General features: G+C 36.6%; 1 protein-coding gene across 5 annotated transcripts in view; it reads left to right on the plus strand.

The window, feature by feature from the left end:
- Positions 1-6,844, plus strand: part of LIN54 (lin-54 DREAM MuvB core complex component) — a 64,032-nt gene that overhangs the window by 2,598 nt on the left and 54,590 nt on the right. The window lies entirely within an intron of this gene.

A 6,844-nucleotide genomic window follows, 5' to 3' on the forward strand; every position in this document is an offset into this window, starting at 1 on the left:
TTCAGAGAGTAAAGTTATGAAAGATTTTGCAGTAGATTTTATCATTCAAGTGAATCACAGCTCTGGGAGCTCTATTTTGGTTCACAAGTTTTGCCTTCATTGTTAAGGAAGTTGTGATAGCTTGATGCATGCATCTGATGTGAGTCATTAAGTTGGTAAAAATGAATTGAGAATTTTTATATCCTAAAATACTGGACACCTTTGTTTAAAGAGCTGGAGAATTACATTGATTGATTTTATGACACCCATAATTTAATTCTGTTAGATTACCTAAAGATTCCTGTGTGTTTTAGATTGTGCTGTAGATCCCTAAGGAGTCTGTCTCCTTGCACACAACAGTAGTGTTACTGAAAAGTTACATATGAGTCAAAATTTTATATGTTAGTTTCAAGCCCTGTTTTTTCCCAGCTTTTGTAGTAGAGGATTGGGTCAGTGACATTGAGTATATGAGAGGGAACAGAGGTGGATAATATTTAAGAAATGCCTACTGGTAATTTTATGATTACAGTAATTTTCCTTATCCAAGTTTTCTACAAAGAGATGATGTCATAGTATTCAATAAGTATCATACATATATTTTATTCAGAGGTAAAATATTTTGTGTGTATCTTGGACATTTGGCTTTCATTCATTAGAAGGCTAAGAGACCAAAAAATTTTTTAGGGATCTGAGAGGTACTCAGAAGATTTATTTAATGAATTTTTAAAAATCATTTGTCTGATGTTCTTATATCTAGTAGGAATTTGATTCTGTGGTTTTTGTTTTTTTCTTGTTATAGGTTTTATGTTGCAATTATTTGGTCCATGCCAACCTAGCTGCTAGGTTAGTAGTAAGAGTAAGAATATTTATTTATTTATTATTATATTATTATTTTTTAATCCTCACCTGAGGACATTCCCCCTTCCCCCAATTGATTTCTAGAGAGAATGGGAGGGGGTTGGGGGGAGAGAAACATTGATATGAGAGAGTCACATCAATTGGTTGACTCCCACTTGCACCCATACTAGGTCTGGGGAACCTGCAACAGAGGTGCATGCCCTTGACCAGGAATCGAACCCGAGACCCTTTGGTCTTCACGCCAACACTCTGAGCAAAACTGACTGGACAAGACTAAGAATTTTAAAAAGAATTAAAGATGGAGATGAGAAAGTCTTTTTCATTGGTTTTCTTATTTTTTTTAATCACAAAGGGCTGTTGTCATTTTGTGATTCTCCGTGATTATCTTTAAAGACTAGTTTTTAGATTGTTGTGGTTAGAACAATTGTCTATTAATAATTAGAATTGTGTTAGAAAGAAATACAGGAAAAGTTATGCCACTGGAGATAGTCCAGTGTCTTTATGGGGGGAGAGGAGCATTATACATTTCCATTATTTTTTCCAAATAATACTATTGGTTATTTGTGCTTTACATACTATGCTAGGGATAGGGGATACCTCAATATCATTGCCTCAGGAAATGTTTAATTTAGGAATCAGAGGTAGGTTGGAAGGGTTGAATAGGGCCTTAATGCATGCAGAAGGCTTTGAAAATTACAGACATTTTTAAAATAGGAGAGTGACAGCCACAGAGATCTGGTAGTTTTTATGTGGGATGTGTTATAGATTAGAGGAGGTGGCGGTAAAAATACATTGTAGGCTAAAAGCTTGGAGATGTGGAAATTCTTGGTTGTAGTGGGAAGAAGACATTGTGATAAATGACTAATTCTATAGAGAGACATCAAAGATGGCAAGGCCTTAAACACTGCTGTTTGATAGAATGTTGAATGCCATAAAAAAAAAATCAGAGGAAGCTAATTTAGATAGAGGAAAATAACTTTCATTTGAATTATAGGGTACCACATAACTGTCTTCACAGTTAACCCTGCCAATAAACGAGGCTTAGAAATTGTTGCTTAGGTTTATACATTAAACTGCTGAGAGAACCAGGATTTGGAAATGGGTATTTCTGATTTGAATCTCCGTGTTTCCCCCCCACTATGTTAGTCTTAAGCATGAAAAGGGGGGAAAATATTGTGAATCCCCAGTGTTGGCCTAAATAATTTTATTAAAATATTTAATTTTATATGTATATAGATGTACATTCTTTAGGATTACTGCTTGTATGCAAGAAACAAAAGTAAATTTATAAATGAAATACAAGCCAAACTATAAAACCAGTAAAACAAATTAAATGTAGAATGATGGATGATGTTGTTTTGCTGAAACGAAATCTTTCTTTGCATAGGAATAATATACTATTTATTGTCTGTCTTGGCAAGATGTGGGGTTTTCTATATATGATATATCCTATTATAACCTAATTTCTGTACTACTTTTCTGTATTTGAATGTTCACAGGTTAGGTGGTTTGGCTTTCACTTTGCGTAAATATATCATTTATCTTGTAAGACTGTTCTGTGTCTTTTTCTTTAGCTCACCCCAATTCTAGTACCATTGGTTGTAGATGTGAGGTTGTTATCCAGATGATCCAGAATATATTTTTTAAAAGTATCAAAATGAAAATATAAACTTAAAAAATCTTCATCAGGACTCATGGCTTATAGTCTGCTACTCCTAATTAAATTTAAGAAATATTGTTGTGCATCTAGTTTTTGAGTATTAATGTTCGCTTTTAGAAATCAAAGCTAAAATTCAAATTTTATAGTGAATCAATGCTGATGGTAATCTCTAAGTACAAAAGTATAATTATTAAACATGTAGATATTTCTGTCTAAACATCTGCAAATTACTCGCTCATCTGTAATACAGTGATAGGTCATCACTTCGTATTATTTATGTGCAAGAATGAAACAGTTGTTCACCCAGATTGTCTCCACCTGTAACTAAGAAAAGGACAGGTTTCAACACTGGTAATATTCTATACGAAACTCTTTAAAAAATATAAAACTATAGAAGATTTGTCATTTCTATCTTAACGTTATTTTTCATTTTATATTTAATTCATTTGTTTTCATTGTCATTATTCTAAGTCAGACCCTCCATTTATCCGTCTTGAACTAATTATTGTAATTGCCTTCTAACTGGTCTCCCTGCATCCAGCCCAAATAAAACATTAAGATGAAGTTAGACCTCCCAAAGTACAACTATGATCATGCTGTTCTTCTATTGATTTCTAAAGTCTCTCTATCAGGGCAAGGTCTTTGGTAAATTTCCCATAATGCCTTCCACAAAGTTGGGAAGCAGTTAGTATTTGTTAATTAAATGACTGATAAAAATCATAAGCTAGTTAAAAGCTAAGTGAACCTTGTAGATTTTCAGATGGAATATAACTTCAGAGGATACTGGTTAAAAGCTAAATCAGTATTTAGAAACTTATTTGAAAAGGAGTTTCTCAGTTATGACAGTATGTTTATTAAGTGTTGTAAAGACTCAGAGCATTATATAATCCTATGTTACTCAGATAGACAAATCAAAGTTATCTTTCAGAGCTCAGTGTAAATAATGCTAGAGTTTTAGATAATAGCCCTTCTCCATGATTAATTTATTCATCCTTCAGATTTGTATTGAGAGGTTATCATTTGCCAGCTCTGTTCTAGGCACTGGGGAGAGGGGATACAGACCTTTTCTTGTTGGAAGTGGTGATAAAGACAGACAAGTCCCTGTCCTCATGGAGCTTGCATTCTAAAAATGGGGGAGGAAGAATCAGACTATAAACAAAGCTACTTTCAGATTGTGATAGATGCTATGATGGAAATACCCGAGTAAGGCTATGGAATGCCTTAGGGCAGTGGATGTGAGAGTGGTGGTACTAATTTAGATAGATTTTAAAAATGTAATACAAGTTAGACAAATTTATAAATCATTAAACTTTCTGAAATGAGTCAATTTTTAAGTCTTCATTAGGCTTAAATCATTCAACCATGTTCAACTGTGAGGGGGGAACTTCAGTGTACTGACTTTCAAATTGTACTTTGCCTTTAGAACTTCGTGAGCAAAAATATTGGAGGCATAGGGAATGCATTGTATATTCTGCATTCTTTTCCTACCATACTTTCACAAATAAGCCCTTGTACAGCCAAAGTGAACCAGAGCTCCTCAGGTCTGTTGGCTTGTGATGATATTCTTTTTTTCTTGGAGTGGTCCTCCACACAGTGATGATGAGGTTGCATGTCCTATTACATATCTTCCATTCCTAAGGGATAAAATTAGAGTGATGATTCATGTAACTAGATGGCCATACCCACAAGCTCCTTTTGAGAGTTTCTTTTAGCATAAGCTGCTCGGCCTGTGACCCTGATTGAAACAGATATGGATGTCTAAATCATAAAGCAGTTATCATAGTCTGCTCAGTGGCTATGAGGTGTGTTGGCTATAGGACTCTGCACAGCCCCATACTACATAGAGACTGGCTAAACCACTCAGATCTTTTCTTGTTGAAGTTTGAACTTTATTCCTAGTTCAAAAGGAGACTTCTAGCCCTGTAACTCCTAGTTTCTTTTAATAGGACAAGTAAAAAAACATAACAGAAGTAGACAAATCCATAATCATATTTGAAGATTTAAGCAGCCTTTCTCAGTAATTGACAGAAGAGGAAAAACTGAGAATGTAAAAGATCTGAACAACACTATGAACCAACTTGACCTAATTGACATTTATAGAACACTATATTCATTAACTACAGAACACACATTCTTTTCAAATGTACATGCAATGTTCACCAACATAGACCATATACTGAGCCATAAAACAGATCTCTAATTTCAAATGATGGAAATGTTATAGAGTATTACATTCTCTGACAATAATAGGAGTAAGTTAGAAATCAATAATATGATAGCAAATCAACAAATATTTGGAAATTAAATAGCATATCTTTTTTATTGACTTCAGAGAGGAAGGGAGAGGGGGAGAGAGAGAGAGAGAGAGAAACATCAATGATGAGAGAGAATCATGGATCAGCTTCCTCCTGCACACCCCCTATTGGGGATTGAGCCTGCAACCCAGGCATGTGCCCTTGACCAGAATCAAACCCAGGACCCTTCAGTCCCCAGGCTGGCGCTCTATCCACTGAGCCAAACCGGCTAGGGCTAAATAGCACACTTTCTTTATTTTCCCAGTGTTAAAGATGAAATCATAGGAATATTAGAAAACATTTGAAGTGAATGATAATAAAAACATTAAACTATTAGCAGCTAAAGAAACATTGGGGAAATATTTAATATTAAGTGCTTATTTGAGAAAAGAAGAAAGCGTTGACAAACTTTTCCTATAAAGGGCCAGATAGCGCTGGCTGGTTTGGCTCAGTGGATAGAGCGTCGGCCTACGGACTGAAGGGTCCCAGGTTTGATTCCAGTCAAGGGCATGTACCTTGGTTGTGGGCACATTCCCAGTAGGGGGTGTGCAGGAGGCAGCTGATCGATGTTTCTCTCTCATTGATGTTTCTAACTCTCTATCCCTCTCCCTTCCTCTCTGTAAAAAACCAATAAAATATATTAAAAAAAAAATAAATAAAGGGCCAGATAGAAAATATTTTAGGCTCTGTAAAAAAATTATATATAGCCCTGCCGGGTAGCTCAGTTGTTTAGAATGCCATCCCAATATGCCAAGATTGTGGGTTTGCTCCCTGGTCAGGGCACATACAAGAATCAACCAATGAGTGCATATATCTATACTAATAAAAGGGTAATATGCTAATTAGACCGGATAGACCAGACATCTTCCAGACAAAGCCATGGTGGCGGGGGCCGAGGCAGAGGCAGTTAGGGGCGATCAGGCCGGCAGGGGAGAGCAGTTAGGAGCAATTAGGCTGGCAGGGGAGAGCAGTTAGGGATGATCAGGCTGGCAGGGGAGCAGTTAGCGGCAATCAGGCAGGCAGGCAGAGGCGGTTAGGAGTGATCAGGCAGGCAGGCAGAGGGGTTAGGGGTGATCAGGCAGGCAGGCAGAGGGGTAAGGGGCGATCAGGCAGACAGGCAGAGGGGTTAGGGGCGATCAGGCAGGTAGGCAGAGTGGTTAGGGGCAATCAGGCAGAGGGGTTAGGGGCGATCAGGCAGGCAGGCAGAGTGGTTAGGGGCAATCAGGCAGGCAGGCAGGTGAGTGGTTAGGAGCCAGTGGTCCAAGATTGCGAGAGGGATGTCCAACTGCGGTTTAGACCCAGTCCAGCAGTCGGACATCCCCCGAGGGGTCCCGGATTGGAGAGGGTGCAGGTTGGGCTGAGGGACCCTCCCCCTGCGACGCACAAATTTCATGCACCAGCTCTCCAATATATATATATATATAAATACACACACACACACACACACACACACACACACACACACAAACAGACCATGGGTCTGTTTATTTATATACATAAACAGACCCATGGGTCTGATTTGGTCTATGGACAATAGTTTGCTGAACCCTGATTTATACTTCCATTTTAAGCTTCTAAAGAACAAATTAAATCTAAAGTAAATAGAAGGAAGGAGACAAAGATAACTCAAATAAAAAATGGACATTTGAGACTATCAATGAAGCCAAAATACTTATTTGAAAAGATCAATAAATTGCTAAATCTCCAGCCAGACTAGTAAAAAAAAAAAAAAAAAAGACAAAATTGCCAAAATGAGGAATGGAGAGTTGGCATTTTTCAACAGAAATTAAAATAAAATAATATTGTGTATAACTTTATGCTAATAAATTTGACAGCTTAGAGGAAATAGTAAATTTCTTTGAAGGACACAAACTTTCAAATATCAAAAGGTACTCCAGAAGAAAGAGATAACTTGAATAACCCTACACTTATTGAAGAAATTGAATTTATAGTTAAAAACCTTCCCACAAAGAAAATTTTTTTAAAATTTTATTTTATTTTAACTTTTTTTTTTTTTTGCTTAAAATATTACAACAAGTAGTACATTTATCTC

Source organism: Myotis brandtii, unplaced genomic scaffold, assembly GCF_000412655.1.
Source record: "Myotis brandtii unplaced genomic scaffold, ASM41265v1 scaffold111, whole genome shotgun sequence".
Classification (NCBI taxonomy): Eukaryota; Metazoa; Chordata; class Mammalia; order Chiroptera; family Vespertilionidae; genus Myotis; species Myotis brandtii.